The sequence below is a fragment of the Pinus tabuliformis genome, chromosome J (genome assembly GCF_031772625.1).
Source record: "Pinus tabuliformis cultivar Carrire ecotype Pingquan chromosome J, CPIR1, whole genome shotgun sequence".
Taxonomy (NCBI): domain Eukaryota; kingdom Viridiplantae; phylum Streptophyta; class Pinopsida; order Pinales; family Pinaceae; genus Pinus; species Pinus tabuliformis.
Window position 1 is genome coordinate 1,372,836,913 of NC_142295.1, and position 21,375 is coordinate 1,372,858,287.

The window sequence follows — 21,375 nt, forward strand, 5'->3', positions numbered from 1 at the left end:
CTGCCATGGGAGGCCATTGAGATTTTTCATACTGATCTTGCAAAGGTTCAACCAAATCGAGCCCTAACTCATATCCTGACCTCGTTGGGGACATGCAAATAAAAACAGAGAATGAGCAGACCTCTCTGATACCACTGATCCAAGTTTAAACAGGAATGCAACAAATTACAAGTATATCCATAAATACAAAGATGCAACAGAAATAACACTTCCTTTGATTAATATCAAATAATTAAATATGCTTACAAACAATATGGAAATGAGACTAGGTCGGCGATGATAGCTTATTTCTGAGATGAGATGTGGTGGCTACATGCCTTTGAACTGCGTTATAATGAGGCTCAAGGGAATTTTTATTATTGAAAAATAAGAGAAAATGCTAAACAACCAAAACCCTAACCCGAGGAGATGTAACACCAAGATTTTATGGGCCTCTTTGGGGTTAGTTGGGTAGCCAACTTCCCGAGGTTGTGACTTGGTCATATTATCTCCGTTTAACGCGCATGATATCCCATTGGAAATACCTCTCTGAGGACTACGACAAAAAAATGAATAATAATGGTTGTTGGCAGTAGATTGCCAAACAACCATTGTTTAGGGCCCCAAAACGACTCCAGAAGTTTAGGACCTGAAAAACTGCTAAAAATAGTAAATTGTGCTCCAATTAAGGAAACTGAAAAAACTAAGGGGTCCAAGTGGAATTGGCAGGTGGCCACCAATATCCACCTGGATCATTCCTTCCCCCTTAGGAAGAAATGGTCCCCATTGCATTGAGTGCCTCCATGAGATGGGGAACTTCTACTGAACTTGGTCCCTTGTGAGCTATTTTGCAATGTATGATGTGTCTATTAATGGTGGGAAGGATGGTCGAGGGAAGACCACATTGAACACTCGATGCAAGCCAAGGAATGGGGGAATGGTGTTCTCCCAATCATTATTTCCCACATCTTTGTTAGATGTAAGGACCATATCGGAGTGGTAGGAGCGTCTGATGGGCTCTCGTAAGGAATTGTTTCTGTAAATTTAACCAAACTTTGTCGCCCACCTGAAACTTGTGTGACACTTGATGTTTATCATGTCGCTGCTTGTACTTGGAATTTTCTAGAATGGAGCGGTGATATATCAACCCGTTGGGTAGAGGTGCTCCGAGAGTAAGATCAAATGAATGCTTAACCTGACAGTGTAATGGTACCCCTGTTGGTGAGGAGAAGATGTCCCTGTATCCTTTCATGATTATATCCACCTGCATCTACTGCTTGGAGGAACCCTTCTTAGGGGCCATGGATGTGGCTACGATCTTCCCCTTACTTTGAGAATGAACCAAAAAGAAAATAAATTTCCCATTCTGGGAGATGATATTACTACCTTTCTTAGTAGAGATCAAAGAAGTGGTGGTAGGTGGGGCTACGTCTGGTATCCTATGTAGTGTATTACACAAAGAAATAATAACAGCACAAGGCCTTGACTCATACACAACATCTAACTTCCACAAGTATCGTTGGCCTAATAATAAATCATAAACATCAAGAGGTGAAACATCACACAATAGCTCATCTCTGAAGGGCTTGATGTTGTAGGGAAGGCGGCACTGCTGGTGAACTCAGAGATCTCATCCTTGCTGAAGCCATCCGATGTTGTATGGTTGCGGGTGTCGTATGGTCAGTAGTCCTAGACACTTCACTACCTCTACTGAAATGAGTTCCTTTTGGCTTCCACTGTTGACAATGAATTGCAGTGGAAAACCCTTCACCCACATTTGTGAGTGGAAGAGGCACTCCCCCTCCTCTGGATCATTGGGCTAATTATTCTAGATCTTGGTAGTGGAAACAGTGGTGATGGGTTGTGCATCAATAATCTGCTTCACTTTGTCATTCCTCTTGTTGGGTTCTGACTCAGGGTCGAAACATGCATATAATTCTAAAGCCTTCAACTCGGCCACCAACGACTGCTTGGTCCGACAATCAATTGTGTTTTGAGTGGGGCTCTTATAGAACTCACACCACTTTCCTGTGTCCTTCTTTCACTTCGTTGTGGTGTTCTTTTCTTGTAGCTTCAATGGGTTTTCTTTGGTCACCCCACCTTGTCTTTTTCCTTTGTTCTTCGGATTCGCAAATCCAAAGTCTCGCTTCTTTTGTTTAAACTTCTACTCAATCTTGACAATGTATCGGTACGTCGTGCCAAGCGAGGAGATGTCTACGAACTCCATATCATCCTAGATGTACCTGTGTAAGAATCCACTGTATTTGAGTACCAAATGTTTCTCAGAATCCTTGATGCCCAAATTCCTGTGCAGGGTATGAAAAAAATTGGTAAACTCCGACACATCTTGGTCCCTTCCCTACTACAGCATGGTCCACTTTATGTATTTGTCCTCATAGCTCCCGACAAGGTATTACTTCTCCTTGATGGTGTCTCGGAATGAATTCAAAGTGGGAGAAGCTGAAAACAGTGAATTTATACTTTCATCCTTCTGCTCGAAGTAGTTTTCCCACAAGTCCTTGACGTGGGGGACTACTTTGAGAAGAGAGAAAGTAAACTTTTCCTGGCTGGAAAAGTCATGAATAGAAAAACCCTTCTAGTAGATTTAACCATTTATCTACGATATCCGCATATATCTAACCCTCAAATATGGGACTGTCAAAATTAACTTGTACATTAAAGGGTGTGATGCTTCCAGAGTAGCTGTGAGAAGTAGATGTGTCGCCCCTGGGTAGCAGCTGAAGGATTTGGGCAAAGTTGTCCATCATCGCACTTCTTAGTCACTCGAGGGCTTCTTCGAGCAAGATTTTGATAGGATCTCCTACCTCCTCATCTTTCTTTTCGTCCGCCATGGGAGGCCATCGAGATTTACGAGGTTGATCTTGCAAAGGATAAACCAGATCGAGCCTTAACTCCTTATATCTCGACCTCGTTGGGGACATGAAAAGACAAACAGAGAAAGAGAGGACCACTCTAATACCACTGATCTAGATTTAATATAAATTACAGATATAACCATAAATACAAAGATGCAACAGAAATAACACATCCTTTGATTAATATCAAAAACTGAAATATGCTTACAAACAATATGGAAATGAGACTAGCTCGACGATGGTAGCTTATCTCTGAGAAGAGATGTGGTGGCTACATGCCTATGAACTATGTTACAATGAGGCTCAAGGGCCTTTATATTATTGAACAATAAGAGAAAATCCTAAACAACCAAAACCCTAACCCGAGGAGATGTAACAACAAGAGTTCATGGGCCTCATTGGGGTTAGTTGGGCAGCGAACTTCCCGGGGTTGTGGCTTGGTTATATTATCTCCATTTGAAGCACATGATATCCCATTGAAAAGATCTCTCTGAGGACTATGACAAAAAAAAATGACTTAGCAAGAGTTGTTAGCAGTAGATTGCTAAAAAACGTCGTTTAGGGCCTCAAAATGTCTTCGTAAGTTTAGGACCTGAAAAATTGCTAAAAATAATAAATTGTGCTACAATTAAGGAAACTGAAAAAAACAATGGTGGGGGTCCTAATGGAATTGGGGAGTGGACACCAATATCCACTTGGATCATTCCTCCCCACTTAGGAAGTAATGGGACCCATTGCGTTGAGTGCCTCCATGAGATGGGGAAAATTATGCTATAATTGGTCCCTGGTGAGATGTTCTATGATATTTGATGTGTCCAGTAATGGTGGGAAGCATGGTCGAGGGAGGTCCACATTGAACACTCGGTGCAAGCAAAGGAATCATGGAATGCTGTGCTCCAAATAATTGTTTCCCACATATTTGTTAATGGTGTAAGGACCATATCGAAGTGGTTTGAGCTTCCGATGGGCTCTGGTAAGGAATTCTTTTTGCAAATGTAACCAAACTTTGTCGCCCACATGAAACTTATATGACACCTAATGTTGAACATGTCACTGCTTGTACTTGGCATTTTCCACAATGAAGCGGCGATATATCGGCCCGTTGGGTAGAGGTACTTCGGGAGTCCGATCGAATGAATGCTTGATGTGATAACGTAACGGTACCCCTGTCAGTGAGGAGAAGATGTCCCTGTATCCTTTCATGATATTATCTACCTGCTTCTGTTGGATGGAGGAACCCTTCCCAGGGGCCATGGATGTGGCTATGATCTTCCCCTTACTTTGAGAGAAAATCAGAAAGAAAATAAATTTCCTTGTTTGGGAGATGATATTACTGCCTTTCTTAATAGAGATCAAAGAAGTGGCGGTTGGTGGGGCTACCTCCAGTATCCTATATAATGTATTACATAAATAAATAATAATAGTGTGAGGCCTTGAATCATACACAGCATGTCACTTCCACAAGTATGGTTGGCCTACTAATACATCACAAACATCAAGAGGTGCAACATCACACAATACCTCATTTGTGAAGGGCTTGATGCTGTAAGGAAGGTGGCACTGCTAGCGGACTTAGAGATCTCATCCTTGGTGAAGCCACCCCATGTTGTATGGTTGCGGGTGTGGTATGGTCAGTAGTCCCAACTACTTCATGACCTCTACTGAAATGAGGTTTTTTTGGCTACAACTATCAACAATGAATTGCAGTGGTGAATCCTTCACCCACATTTGTGAGTGGAAAAGGCACTCCCCCTCCTCTGGATTGTTGGGCTCATTCTTTTGAATCTTGGTGGTGGCAACAGTGGTGCTACACTCCACATCAATAAGCTACTTTCCTTTGTCATTCCTCTTGTCGGGTTATGACTCAGGGTCGAAACATGCATCTGATTCGGAAGCCTTCAACTCGGCCACCAACGACTTCTTGGTCCGACACTCACTTGTGTTGTGAGTGGGGCTCTTATTGAACTCACACCACTTTCCTATTTCCTTCTTTGAATTTGTGGTGGTGTTCTTTTATTGAATCTTGGACAGGTTGTCTTCAATCACCTCGCCTTAGCTTTGTCTTTTGTTCTTGGGATTCGTATATCCAAAGTCTTGCTTCTTTTGTTTAAACTCTTCCTCGATCTTGAGAGTGTATCGGTACATCGTCCCATGTGAGGATATTTCCATGAAATCCATCTCATCCTAGATGTACCTGTGTAGGAAACCATGGTATTTGAGTACCAAATGTTTCCTAGAATCATTTATGCCCAACTTTGTGCATAGGGTATGAAAAACATTAGTAAACTCCGGCACATCTTGGTCCCTTCCCTGCCGCAATCTGGTCCACACTATGTATTTGTCCTCATAGCTCCCGATAGGGTAGTACTTCTCCTTGATGGTGTCTTGGAATGAATTCCAAGTGGGAGTGGCTGAAAACAGTGACTTCGTACGTTCATCCTTCTGCTCGCAGTAGGTTTCCCATCAATCCTTGATGTGGGGGGCTGCTTTGAGAAGAGTGAAAGTAATATTTTTCCGGCTAGAAAAATCATGAAAATAAAAATACTCTTCTAGAAAATTTAACCATTTATCTACGACATCCACATATATCTGATCCTCAAATATGGGAATTTCAAAACAAACTTGTACCTTAAAGGGTGCAGCGCTTCTAGAGTAGCTGCAGGAAGTAGATATGTCGCTCCTTGGGTAGCGCTGAAGGATATGGGAAAATTTTTCCATCATCATGTTCCTTTGTCACTCGAGGGCTCCTTCGAGCAAGATTTTGATAGGATCTCCTGCCCCCTTGTCTTTCTTTTCATCCACCATGGGAGGCCATCGAGATTTGTGAGGCTCATCTTGCAAAGGTTCAACCAAATGGAGCCCTAAATCCTTATATCCAGGCCTCGTTGGGGACATGCAAATAAAAACAGAAAAATAATAGACCTTTGATACCACTGATCTGAATTTAAACAAGAATGCAACAAATTACAGATATAACCATAAATACAGAGATGCAGTAGAAATAACACTTCCTCTGATTAATATCAAAAAATGAAATATGCTTACAAACAATACGGAAATGAGACTAGCTCGACGATGGTAACTTATCTCTGAGAAGAGATGTGGTGGCTGCATGCCTCTGAACTATGTTACAATGAGGCTCAAGGGCCTTTTTATTATTGAAAAATAAGAGAAAATCCAAAACAACCAAAATCCTAACCCGAGGAGATGTAACACCAAGAGTTTATGGGCCCTATTGGGGTTAGTTGGGAAGCCAACTTCCCGGGGTCGTGACCTGGTCATAATATCACTTTTTGGCACACATGATATCTCGTTAGAAAGATCTCTCTAAAAAATACAATGAAAGAAATGACTTTCAAAAGTCGATGGCAGTAGATTACCAAAACAATGTAGTTTAGGGCCTCAAAATGACTCCGGAAGTTTAGGACCTGAAAAACTGCTAAAAATAGTAAATTGCATTACAATTAAGGAAACTAAAAAACTAAAAGAAACAATGGTGGGGGTCCGAGTGGAATTGGCGGGTGGCCACCGATATCCACCTAGACCATTCCTCCCCCCTTAGGAAGCAATGGTCCCCATTGTTTTGAGTTCCTCCATGAGATGGGGAAACTTCTGCTAAACTTGGTCCCTTGTGAGCTGTTCTGCAATCTCTGATGTTTCCAGTAATGGTGGGAAGCATGGTCGAGGGCAGTCCACATTGAACACTCGGTGCAAGCCAAGGAATGGGGGAATGTTGTGCTCCAAAGCATTGTTTCCCACATCTTTGTTAATGGTGTAAGGACCATATCAGAGTGGTCTGAGCTTCCAATGGGCTCTAGTAAGGCATTCTTTTTGCAAATGTAACCAAACATTGTCCCCCACATGAAACTTATGTGACACCTGATGTTGATCATGTCGCTGCTTGTACTTGGCATTTTCCAGAATGGGGCAGCAATATATCGGCCTGTCAGGTAGAGGTGCTCTAGGAGTCAGAACGAATGAAATCTTAACCTGAGAGTGTAACGGTACCCTTGTCGGTGAGGAGAAGATTTCCTTGTATCCTTTCATGATCATATCCACCTGATTCTTCTGTGTGGAGGAACCCTTCCCGGTGGCCATGGATGTGGCTACGATCTTCCTCTTACTTTGAGAGTGAACTAGAAAGAAAATAAATTTCCTAGTCTCGGAGATGATCTTACTACCTTTCTTAGTAGATATCAAAGAAGTGGCGGTAGATGGGGCTACCTCTAGTATCATGTATAATGTATTACACAAAGAAATAATAATAGTGTGAGGCCTTGACTCATACACACCACGTCGCTTCCACAAGTATGGTTGGTGTAATAATACATCACAAACATCAAGAGGTGCAACATCACACAATACCTCATTCATGAAGGGCTTGATGCTTTCGGGAAGGTGGCATTGCTCGCAGACTTGGAGATCTCTTCCTTGGTGAAGCCACCGATGCTGTATGGTTTTGAGTGTGGTATGGTCGGTAGCCTCATCTGCTTCGCGACCTTTATTGAAATGAGGTTCTTTTGGCTGCCACTGTCGACAATGAATTGTAGTGGTGAACCCTTCCCCCACATTTATTAGTGGAAAACGTGCTTCCACTCCTCTAGATTGCCGGGTTCATTCTTCTAGATATTGGTGGTTGCAACAGTGGCGTTGGGCTCCACATCAATAATCTGATTCCCTTTGTCATTCCTCTTGTCGGGTTTTGACTCAGGTTCGGAACATGCATCTAATTCTGAAGCCTTCAATTTGGCCACTAGCAACTGCTTGGTCTGACCCTCATTTGTGTTGCGAGTGGGGCTCTTCTGGAACTCACACCACTTTCATGTTTCCTTCTTTGACTTCATGGTGGTGTTCATTTCTTGCAGCTTCGACGGGTTGTCTTCGGTCACCCCGCCTTAGCCTTGTCCTTTGTTCTTCGGATTTGCAGATCCAAAGTCTCACTTCTTTTATTTAAACTTCTACTCAATCTTGACAGCATAGCAGTGCGCTGTGCCAAGTAAGGAGATGTCCAAGAACTTCATCTCATCCTGGATGTACCTATGTATGTAGCCACGGTATTTGAGTACCAAATGTTTCTGTTGTGTGTGGAGCATGATTGTTCAGAGGTCTTTGTTTCAGCCGGATGTATACCCCAGGAAGTTTGTACACCCCTCCAACCGGATGTATACCCCAAGAGTTTGTTCAGAGGTCTTTGTTTCAGCCGGATGTATACCCCAGGAAGCTAAAAACAAATGTAAAATTGCCTTGCAAAAGTATAGTAATTTCTAGTCAATCTGGGCCGTTCATTAGGCAGATGATCTGACGGTAGAACTTATGTTTAGTTTAGGGTTTTTTTCCCTAGAAGGCAACCCCTCTCTTTGTATGAGGGTATTGTATTGGAGGCTGAGATATAGATGTGTATTCTGTGAGCGAGAAATAGAGATGTGAGACTGTGAGAGAAAACTGAGGATATTACAACGGATTTGCTGTAGGTTGTGTCTCTTCATTTTGCTGGATAATAGAAAGGAAGGACTGGTTGTTCGGGGTGGACGTAGCCCAAACTGGGTGAACCACGTATATCTGTGTCTCTCTTGTTTTTTGCGTTTTCTGTGTTTACATTTCTGCAATATTTTATGTGTTCCATTGCTTCGTAATATATAATTTTCTAACAACTGGTATCAGAGCCGAAGGTCTATTTGGCTAATAAACTCGCAGGAAATAAGGGTTCCTGGTTCGAGTGGGAGCAATGGCGAAAGATGGTAAGTTTAGGGTCAAGAAATTTAATGGCCAAAACTTCTCGCTATGGAAGATGCAGATGGAATATTATCTGTATCAGAAAGATCTATACCTACCATTGGGCGGAAAAACAAAGATGCCGACGAGTATGAAAGACGAAGAATGGAACCTTCTCGATAGAAAGGTACTCAGAACAATATGGTTGTGCCTTGCTGCGTCAGTCGCCTTCAACATTTCGAAGGAAACCACGACAGAGGGTTTGATGCAGACGTTGTCGAAACTATATGAAAAACCCTCGGCCTCAAGCAAGGTATTTCTTATGAAACGGTTATTTAATATGAATATGTCGAAAGGTGGATCTATTGCAAACCATTTAAATGATTTTAATACAGTTACAAGTCAGTTAAGTTCTGTAGGGGTAAACTTTGATGATGAAGTTAGAGGTCTGTTATTCTTGTGCTCATTACTAGAAAGTTGGAATGGTTTGGTAATGGCCATTAGTAACTCCATTTCTGGATCTAGTGCTTTAAAGTTTGATGATTTTGTCGGTGCTATCCTTAGCGAGGAAATGCGACGGAAAAGCTCCGGTGAGACATTGGGAAATGCTTTGAGTGCAGAGTCTAGAGGAAGAAAAATGGAAAGAGGAAAGAGCTCAGGATATCGCAGTAAATCAAGGAAAGGCAGATCCAAGTCCAGATCAGGGATAGTGTGCTGGAAATGTGGAAAGAAAGGACACCTAAAGAAAGACTGTAGATCTCGGAAGGGAAAAGAAGGAGATGCAAAACAAGAGAACAATCATGAAGCAAATGTGACAGGTGAGGTGTTACAAGATGCTTTGATTCTTTCTTTCGAAAATATTACTGATTCCTAGGTGGTAGATTCAGGGGCTTCATTCCATGCCACACCTAATAAGAAATACTTTCATGACTATGTTCAAGGAGATTTTGGACAAGTTCGTCTGGGTGATGATAAACCCTATAAAATCGTTGGAATGAGTAAGGTTCTTGTAAAACAGCAAAATGGAAACCAATGGCTATTAAAGGAGGTAAGGCATGTTCCAGATCTAAAGAAAAATCTGATTTCAACAGGGCAGTTAGGCAGTGAAGGTTGTGTGACAACTTTCACAGATAAAGCTTGGAAGGTCACCAAAGGAGCCCTGGTAATAGCAAAAGGCGAAAAGGTTGGTACATTGTATTTATGCAATGGTATTTCTAACTCTGTTAATGCTTTAACTTCCAAAGGAGCAGATGCAGCATTATGGCATCATAGGCTCGGACACATGAGTGAAAAGGGGATGAAGATTCTTCACTCAAGGAATTTGTTGCCGGGTTTGAAGAATGTTGATTTGGATTTCTGTGAGAATTGCATTTATGGAAAACAGAAGAGAGTCAGATTTCTCAGAGTTGGGAAAGAAAAGAAGAGCGAAAAATTAGAGCTTGTGCATACAGATGTATGGGGACCTGCTCAGGTATCATCTCTTGGTGGCTCTCGTTATTATGTTACTTTTATTGATGATGCAACTAGAAAAACTTGGATTTATTGTATTAAGAATAAATCTGATGTATTTGATACTTTCAAGAAATGGAAAGATTTGGTTGAGATTGAGACAGGAAAGAAATTGAAGTGTCTTAGATCAGACAATGGAGGTGAATATTGCAGCAAAGAGTTTGATAGGTACTGTTCAGAACATGGAATTCACAGAGAGAAGACAGTTCCAAGAACACCACAAGAAAATGGTGTGTCAGAAAGGATGAACAGAACAATCATGGAGCGTGCAAGGTGCATGAGATTGCATGCAGGATTGCCTTTACAGTTTTGGGCAGATGCTGTAGATACTGTTGTTTATCTAATAAACAGAGGGTCTTCAAGTTCCTTGGATGGTGGTGTTCCGGAGGAAGCATGGACAAGTAAAAAGGTAAACTACTCTTTTTTAAAGTCTTTTGGTTGTGAGACCTTTGTCCATATTGATAAAGAAAATAGAACAAAGCTTGAGGCAAAGTCAAAGAAGTGTACCTTTATTGGATATGGTGTTAATGATTTTGGTTATCCCTTATATGATTACGAAAATCACAAAATCATTAGGAGCAGAGATGTAATATTCAATGAAAAGGTCTTGTATAAGAATCAGTTGCAGGAAAAGAAACAGGAAAACGAAAACAAGGAATACGCAGTTCTTGATGAAATCACTGAAAAGGTAAAGGTGCCTGAAAATAATAATAATCAACAACAGCAACCACCACAACAGCAACAGGCACCCCAAACACCTAAAAGTGTTGTTAGAATATCTACCAGGATAACTAGACCCCCTAAACGATACTCTCCTTCATTATATTATTTATTGTTGACTGATTCTAGTGAACCCGAATGTTATGAGGAAGCAATGCAGGTTGAAAGCAGGAAGAAGTGGGAGGTAGCCATGGAAGAAGAGATGGACTCCTTAATGCATAACCAGACTTGGGATTTAGTCAGGTTGCCTGCAGGAAAAACTGCATTGAAGAATAAATTGGTTTACAGGCTGAAGGAAGAAGATGGAGGAAAACAGAGGCACAAAGCTAGACTTTCGGTGAAGGGGTTTGCACAGAAGAAAGGTATTGATTTTGATGAAATATTTTCTCCTATTGTTAAAATGACTTCAATAAGAACTATTTTAAGTCTTGTAGCAGCTGAAGATTTGCATCTTGAGCAGTTAGATGTAAAGACAACCTTTCTCCATGGGGATTTGGAGGAAGAGATATATATGCAGCAGCCACAAGGATATGAGGTGAAAGGGAAGGAGAAACTAGTGTGCAGGTTGAAGAAGAGCTTGTATGGCTTAAAACAGGCTCCAAGGCAGTGGTATCTAAAATTTGACAAGTTTATGTCTGAACAAGGTTATACTAGATGTCGCTCTGATCATTGTGTTTATCTGAAAAAGCAAAATGTTGGCAGCTATATTATATTGTTATTGTATGTGGATGACATGCTTGTTGCAAGCTCTAACATGCAGGAAATAAATGTAATCAAAAGAAAATTGGCAAATTCATTTGCAATGAAGGATTTGGGAGCTGCAAAACAAATCCTTGGTATGAGAATCACTAGAGACAGGAAAAATAACAAAGTAACATTGTCTCAGAATGAGTACATACAAAAGGTGTTGAAAAGATTTAATATGCACAATGCAAAACCAGTTAGTACACCTTTTGCTAGCTATTTCAAACTTAGTAAGGAAATGTGCCCAAAGACCCAAGAAGACATGGATTATATGTCTAAAGTTCCATATGCATCAGCAGTTGGAAGCTTAATGTATGCAATGGTCTGCACAAGGCCTGATATTGCACATGCAGTGGGAGTTATAAGCAGGTACATGAACAATCCAGGAAAAGAACATTGGATGGCAGTGAAATGGATTCTTAGATATTTGAAAGGTACCACAAATCAAGCATTATGCTTTGGTGGTGCAAACATTTCTCTACAGGGATATGTTGATGCAGATATGGTAGGTGACAGGGATAATAGGAGGAGCACTACAGGATATCTATTTACTGTTGGTGGAACAACTGTCAGTTGGATTTCAAAAATCCAAAGAGTTGCTGCACTTTCAACAACAGAAGCAAAGTATGTTGCTGCTACAGAGGCTAGTAAAGAAATGATTTGGTTACAAAGGTTTATGGGTGAATTGGGTAAGGATCATGATATGGGCACTTTATACAATGATAGCCAAAGTGCCATTCATCTTGCAAAGAACTCATCATTTCATTCTAGGACTAAACACATATAGCTCAAGTACCATTTCATACGATCAGTGTTGGAAGATGGAGAGTTGAAGCTAGAAAAGATACACACTAGCCAGAATCCTGCAGATATGCTAACAAAAGTTGTAACCAAGGAGAAACTGAGAATATGCTCAGTTTCAATTGGTCTTCAAGGATGACGATGAAGATGAGAAACAACCAAGTCCAAAGAGGAGTCATTGTCTAGAAAATGAAGCAGCAGTGGAGTTTCTACAATCATTCTCCAAGTGGGAGATTGTTGTGTGTGGAGCATGATTGTTCAGAGGTCTTTGTTTCAGCCGGATGTATACCCCAGGAAGTTTGTACACCCCTCCATGCGGATGTATACCCCAGGAAGTTTGTACACCCCTCCAGCCGGATGTATACCCTAGGAATTTTGTTCAGAGGTCTTTGTTTCAGCCGGATGTATACCCCAGGAAGCTAAAAACAAATGTAAAATTGCCTTGTAAAAGTATAGTAATTTCTAGTCAACCTGGGCCGTTCATTAGGCAGATGACCTGACGGTAGAACTTATGTTTAGTTTAGGGTTTTTTTCCCTAGAAGGCAACCCCTCTCTTTGTATGAGGGTATTGTATTAGAGGCTGAGATATAGATGTGTATTCTGTGAGCAAGAAATAGAGATGTGAGACTATGAGAGAAAACTGAGGATATTACAGCGGATTTGCTGTAGGTTGTGTCTCTTAATTTTGCTAGATAATAGAAAGGAAGACTGGCTATTCGGGGTGTACGTAGCCCAAACTGGGTGAACCACGTATATCTGTGTCTCTCTTGTTTTGTGCGTTTTCTATGTTTATATTTCTGCAATATTTTATGTGTTCCATTGCTCCGTAATATATAATTTTCTAACAGTTTCTCAGAATTGTTGATGCCCAACTACGTGCACAAGGTATGAAAACATTGGTAAACTTCGGCACATCTTGGTCCCTTCCCTGCCGCAGCGTGGTCGGAAGTCGGGATCTATGTGCCCAAATTGACTTGTAACACTATATCTCCTGAAGCACTTGTGCTATAGGTGCTAGAAAAAGCGACAACATCTTTCTAGCATCGTTGTCAGGGAATGAATCAGAATATTTTTCCCTGGGTATGACAAGTCTTTACATTCCCTCTGTTAGGTGAGCAAGGGAAGTGCGGGTTGAAGATCTCTCACCTTAGCGAATCCACTATTTCAATTTTATGGTAAACATCCTGGCAACTACACTATCTATATCTTTTTTTGATCATCCTATCTTTCAAGCAGCCTCATACTCGCTCTAATGCTACATAACATAAACTTCAACTACATTTGAACTTGATATCACTCACTTAGAGGGGTTTTCAAAATGGGCTCCTGGATCGAATTCTTAGCCAAAAAATTTGCCCCACTATATTTTTCTTCTATTGTTGGTTATATTGAGACCTATTTTCCCAGATTCAGTGGAAACACAAATAGAAGACCATACCAACTCCTCAAATATTTTCATGAATGCATGGAACAACAAGGTATTGTTTTTGAAGATGTGAAAATGAAGCTGTTCATGCATTATTTAGAGGGAGATTCTAAATTTTGGTACAACACAATACCTCACAACAACATATCATTTTTAAAGAGATTTCAATTAGCATTCAATCATTATTGTAGAAAATATTATCTACGGGACGCTCTGTTTGAAGATTGTTGTCCACATTATAATATTTAAAATATTTCTGAGGTTAATGATCCTGTTGAAGATGTTTGTGAGACTCTATTCCAAGAAGACATCTACTCACATCGAGAAGCATCACCCACTGATCAAGAAAGCAGAGAAAGAGACAACGTCGAACTGCAAACAAACCTTCAAAGATCTTATTCAACCGAAGTTGATGATTATCCGTCTTGTGATGTGTATGAGCTACAGCAAGGTAGTGCCAACCGCGAAGCAGAGGAAAATTTAGAAAAGTTAAAACAATATTTTCAACAGATGCAGCTGGGATACCAGAAAAATTTGGCTGAAAAATAAAATTAGTTGCAAGTTATGCTAGAAATTCATAGAGATGATCCCAATCTTATAGAATTCATCTCTGAAGCCCTTGCCTTAAACGACCAACTCTTGCAACAAAAAGAGGCATTATGCCAAAAAATATCGCAATGGAGTTCCCATTGTGAGATGAGTGATAAAATTACCAATCAAGTCGTGGACTTGCGACATGATTATGATTTAACTGACAAAAGAATTTCTGATTATTTGGCTTGGCAAGAATTGGAAGAATGAAAGAAAGCAGGCGCGCTCAAAATCAATGAAGCCCACAAAGAAATGTTATTTCATATGTGGGATTCACAAATTAGGAAGGCAGAACAGGCGGCAGAAGAAGCAGCTACAACGTCAAATAACATCATTGACTTTGTCAATGAAAACCTGCACGAGCAAACCTCATATCAGAGACCACTTTGGGATTTCTCCCAAAGGCACAACAACTGCAGACAAGCTGGAGACAAAAAGCTGAAGAAAGAGCAGAGTCCATCAAGAAGTTAACCAAGTTGAATTTGGATTCTTACTGGCAGTACTTGGTTAAACCACACAGTTAATGCATGAATCTCAAATGCCTTATGGACTCTGCCGAGAAGATAGTGCCAGCACTTGCCGATTCTGTTTTCACAGGGAAACTAAAATCGGAGGTCGGCCAACTGACACTCCTCAACCCGATGCTGAATGCTTGCAATCTCAGAGAACAAATACATAGATAGTTAATTCCAGATTTAGTTTCAGTTTTAGTTTTGATTTATTTTTGCCTTAGATGAGGACGCTCATTTAAACCTCCTCCTATATTTTGTAATAAACTATTTTTAGTATTTAGTTAGTAGTATTTTAACCCCTCTCATGCATTTAGAGAGGGGTCCTGAAATTTGTCAAGAACATTTCCTCAGAACATGCACTTCTGCACCCTCGGAGGAGCTTTTGATGAATGAATGGAACGAGATTTATTGATATCTGTGTTTAATGTCTGCTACTGAAATGCACTTTTGTACTCTTAGTAGATGTTGAATTAGGAAGAGATAAATCTATATTGCTGAAGCTCATGAGTAGAACTTGTTATCAATGGTACTTTTATCTCTTAATGATTTCTGCTTATGTGTTAAAGTGATATCTATGTTCAGTTATTTATATATGAAGGCTTGAATGTTTGAGTTATCATTTGGCACTTTTGTATGGTGGTGACTATTCTATTTATGCTTTAATGTATGAATGACTTATTATGCGATATGCTTCTCACAATTGTTTCGGCTAACTTTTTATATGAAACAATTTATTTTTATCGAATTCTTTTCTCGTAGGAATTGAATGATATTTATTACCGATTACTGTTAGAAATTATTTTAGATCGCATAACTGAAAAGTTAAATCTTGGGTTAGTTTTAAAATTAGATATTTTTGTTCATTAGGATACAATTGCATGTTTTAAATTAGACTTAGATTAAAAGCATTTTACTTAGAAATCATTAGAAAAGAAAATATCAATTCTCATCACACACAAACAAATTGGGAAACGAGTCCCATTATCCCCAGTCGGACCTACCATCCCAAACAGAAAAGGAGCTGCTTTCAAGGTCCGGACCAGGTGAGTATCCCCCTTGTTGTAGACCTGATTTTTGGGGCTTCAACATATTTGGCGATAGAAGGAGGGCCCCGAACTATGAATGGCTAGTAAATCCAAATCTAAATACCATTCTGAGAGTAAATTGCCCTCAACATCTCCCACGACTTCTCCATCGCACTTCGAATCTTTAAATCTTGAGCGAGAAGTCGATAAAACAACAACCACTACCACAAACCCAAACATTTCAGAGAAATCTACCGTCGAACCTCCTGAATTTGAGTCTTTGATTCATAAAATTCAAGGATTTTCCATATCACCGAAAAAGTCTGAAATATCTCAAGGTAGTGTGACTTCACAATACAATCCTTCTCATCCTCTTACCAGATTGCAGAGTGAAAAGTTTGGTATTGCACCAACTGAATTACCTCTACCTAAAAGGAAAAGAGCAAGGAAGTCACCTAAATATTCTGATAGTGAGACTCTTTCATCATCATCATCCATTTCAACTTCTCCACTGCGAAGCACCATCCACCCCTCCACTTCAAATTGTTGTCCATCAGAGTACTGGAGCTTCAACTTCTGCTTCTCAATCATCTAGGACTATAATATCCTCATCCCTTCCACAAGGAACTTCGTCTGCACTTTCCTCTATTAGTAGTTCAGCGATGGCCCAAACCCCATGGAATAACCCAGGGGCAGTCTTAATGCCTGCACCCTTGAGTCAAATACCGACCCATCCTGAAAAATGGCTGCCCAAGTTTAATGCTGAAGTAGGCATGCTATCATAAGAACACATAAACAACTTTATGTTATCTATAAATCTAAATGGGGTTACAAATGAAGATGTTATTGTTAGACTTTTTCCTTATACTTTACAAGGAGCAGCCGGATCCTGGTATTTTTTATTACCATCAGGGTCCATCACTAGTTGGGATATTTTCAAAGAGAAATTCTTGACTAAGTTCAGTGATGATAGATCTATAGCCACATTGATTAATGATCTATCGAATCTTAATACTGAATCAAGAGAACCTATCAAAGATTTTAACTCGCGTTTCAACAAGCTTTTGAACAAAATTCCGATTGCTTCCAAGCCTAGCGAAGAAGTTCAAAGTGAATGGTATATATCTGCTTTACCATCAAACATAGCGATCTTCGTTGATAGGGCTGCCAAGACAACATTGGTTGAAAACATGAAGGAAGTGATAGCCGTAGAAAAACGTATCTTAGCTTTAGAAAAGAAAAACATTGTCGATGATAGAAAATCTAAGAAGGTTACTTTTAGAGATGATCTTAAGGAAAAGCAATCAAAAGACCCATTTGATTTAGAAGGATTGCAGAAAGTCCTAAAAACCATGTCTAATGAAATGGTTGACATTAAGAGATAAGTAGTAAAGGCTTCTTCTAAAAATACCTATAAGCCTTATAGAAAAAACCCTTCAACTGATTCAAAGCCTCCCAATGCTATAAAAAACACAGAATTAGAAGGAGAAGAAGAAGAAGTTTCTAACGAGGAACCTACTAATGAATATGAAGTTTTTGAAGTACAGGGAATGTGGGAATTCATTCTTCCAGATGAAGAGGATCAAGAGGCATCACCAGTCAGTACCATAAGTAGAAATCAACTCGATCCTCCACAACCTAGTCCTAAACAGAAGAGCGCAAGCTTGACATCTAAAGATAAAGTCGCAGGTAAGAAATCATCACTAAAAGCGACTCAAACAAGCCTAGTCCAATCTGATTCACCGACTCCATCTAAAACATTGATTGTTTCTGATGAGATGGAGTATAATATCATTGAAGACATGAAAAAGACTAGGGCTAACATTACTTTTCATGAATTGAGCAAATTGAAACATCAACAGAAGCTACTTTTGAAAGAGTTACATGCAATACCTATTGCACCTTTGTCTGTTGTTGTAATATCACAAGCTTCTCATGAGATGGGAAGAACTCCAACTAATATGGCAAATAAAGTTGATCTGAATGATATCGCTTTAATTGGAGGTAGGTCAAAATCTCATACTCCCCCATTCCTTCTTACTTACGAAATTTTCAATAAAAACTTGCATAATTGTTTGGTAGATTTAGGAGATTCATCTAATATTTTTCCTAAAACAATATGTGCAAAATTAAACGGCCAACCTCAAAAATCTGCAGTACACATAGTTCAGCTGGACCGATCACAGGTTGAAGTAATCAATGAACTAAATCAAGTTACCATAAGGTTGTCATCTAATCCAAAGATATGTCAAGTCATTGATATTCTAGTTGTAGACATTCCCAAATTTTATGGCTTAATTCTTAGTAGGGATTGGTATGAAAAGCTTCATGGATACTTTGCGACCGACTGGTCACATATGTGGCTCCCTTACAATGGTAAACTGAATCAGATAAAGGTTGAGTGAGAAAGACACCAAAAATACATAGTAACGAAATTGGAAGGAGAAATTGAACCTGTAGCATACAACAACAATATAATTGGCAACTATTCTGTTGACTCTTTCCTAGGAAATTTTAACGCTCATACTTTGCCTTATTTTGAACATTCAGTTTTGTCTCAAGTAGAAAATTTTTCTCAAACAAATAGTTCTAAATCTGTTAATTTTATAGATAGTCTTGTAAATAAATCTTTATTTTGGAAATTATTTTTTGATGGTTCTAAGTCTAACGATGGAGTAGGAGCAGGATGTGTATTAGTTAGTCCATAGGGAAACAAAACTATGCTAACATGTAGACTCGAGTTTTATTGCACAAACAACACTGCATAATACGAAGCTTTAGTCCAAGGACTGTACAACGCAATCAGATTAGATATCAAGTATCTACAAGTCTTCGGAGACTCTGAGATTGTTATTAAACAGGTACAAAATAATAGACATTGTCTATCAGGTCATTTAAAGAATTATCAATCTTTAGTGCAAGATCTAACTGAACATTTTATAGCATTCAATATTTCATCTATTCCCAGACTCCAAAATGCTAGTGCTAACCTCCTAGAAAACGTAGCTTCCAAGCTCATTCCCTCAAAAGACTATAGCCCAGACAGATTCTCAATCAAATTTATCTTTAGGCCCTCCATCCCTGATAATGTTACAAACTGGAGAATTTTCAATGATGATCCTGATATTGTAAGTTTCCTGACATCGGAAGGATCTTACACTAATTAGATAATTGATGAGGACCAACATGACAAACAGTTACAACAAGAAAGCATTAATAATGCTATACCAAAATCTGTAATCAAGTTGGAATACCTATATGATTTGAAAGACCGATTTAAGAGATCTACCAATTCAAAACTTCAGAGTTCAACTCTAAACTATGAATTAGTAAATCTAGGAACTGATACCAAGCCATAGAATATCAACCTAGGTCTTGGCCTAACCCCTGAAGAAAAATTAGCCTTTTTTCGTCTCCTGAAACAATACAAAAGTGTCTTTGCCTGGAACTATGATGACCTTAAGACTTACGACACTTCAATCATTCAGCATACTATCCCAATGATAGCTGATGAAAAACCTGTCCAGCAAAAGCTGAGGAAGATCCATCCTAATCTGGAAAGCCAGATTAAATCTGAGCTCAATAAATTATTGAAAGCCAAAATTATTTTTCCCGTTCGACATTCTAGATGGGTTTCCAACTTGGTTCACGTCAGAAAGAAAAACAAAGATATTATAATTTGTACTGACTTTCGAAATATTAAAAAAGCCTGCCAAAAGGATAATTTTCCCCTGCCTCCTATGGAACAAATATTGCAAGCGGTTGCAGGATCATAATTAATGTCCTTTTTAGATGGTTTCTTCGACTACAACCAGGTTCTGGTACATCCTGACGATCAACTGGAAACCACGTTCAAAACCAAATGGAGTACTTATGCATATCAAAAGATGTTGTTTGGTCTGATTAACGCTCGCGCCACGTTTCAAAGTGCCATGGACATCGCATTTAAGGGATTAGTAAATAAATCAGTGGTGATTTACTTAGATGACATAACGATATACTCTAAAAAATGTGGTAATCACCTCAGAGACTTAAAGTAGATCTTCCAACATTGCCAAAAGGTATGGGATCTCACTTAACCCAAAAAAGTCCTTTTTTGCATTAAGTGAAGGAAAACTTCTTGGATTTATAGTGTCAAAATCTGGAATCCATATTGATCCCGATAGAATTAAGGACATTTCTGAAATATCCTTGCCTCATAATAAGAAAGCCATGCAATCCTTCCTTGGCCAGATTAATTTTGTTAAAATATTTGTTCCAAACTTCTCAAGGATTGCGTCACCATTACAAGCAATGATCAAGAAGAATTCACTCTTTAAATGGGGCCAAGAAGAATATGAAGCATTTAATCTAATTAAGCAAGTGATTGTTAATGCCCCATCCTTAGCGACTCCAAATTTTTCTGATCCTTTCATTTTGTACACATTTGCCTCTGATAAATCATATGCTGCAATACCCACTCAAGCCAAACAAGACAAGGTGGAAGCCCCAATTTCCTTTTTTAGTTTAAATATGCAAGGGGCTGAATTAAATTATACTTACGTTGAGAAACAAGCTTATGTTGTTTTCAAAGTGATCAAGCATTTTAGACCCTTTCTTCTTAAAACCCATACAAAAATCATAGTACCATTTCCAGCGGTAAGAAATCTCTTAGTACAGAAAGACATGGGTGAAAAGAGAGAAAATTGGGTCACTGCCTTACAAGAATATGACGCTGAGATTAAGTCAGCAAATATTGTAAAAGGTCAAGGATTTTGCAAAATGTTGGCAGGAGCATCGCTTATTTCCAAAATATCATCTCCAAATCAAGAGGTACAAATGTATGAGGTAAGCCTAAACGATATTGAATCAATATATGTTGATATCATATTCTATCTAAAGAATGAATATGCTCCTTCAAATCTAAATTATACAAATAAAAGAGCCCTAAGATTGAAGGCTAAGCAGTATCAACTCGTAAATGATGTACTTTTTAGGATGAATTATGATTCTATTTTTTATCACAAAACCTTAACCTGATAGGCTCCTGATCAGGAAGACTTTGAGTAACTATTTCAAACCAAGTTTTGGCTGAGGCTTAGCCTCCCCAACCTGAGAGGGCTCTCTCACAAGATTAAAGATTTTTGATAATGAATTAGATGGCTAAATCTATGAAACAAGTGAAGAAATATGAATGGTTGAACATGATCAGTAAGAATCCATTGGGCTTATGGATTCAAGAAATTCTTTAGTATGAAAATAAAATTAGCTTTACATGGAAGTCAAGGCATCTAGAATTCAACATATGAAGGGTACATCAGTAGCATAAAGGAAAACACAGTCTACAAATGTATGAAGGAAGTTAGAGCATAAACAATGAATTCTAAGTATCATACATTCATACTACTGCAAATAAGGAGATAATGACAAAAATAAACAAGCCACCATTGCATGATTGAACTCTTTCTGAATCCTGAGAAGTAAAGCCAAAGTCTGCATTC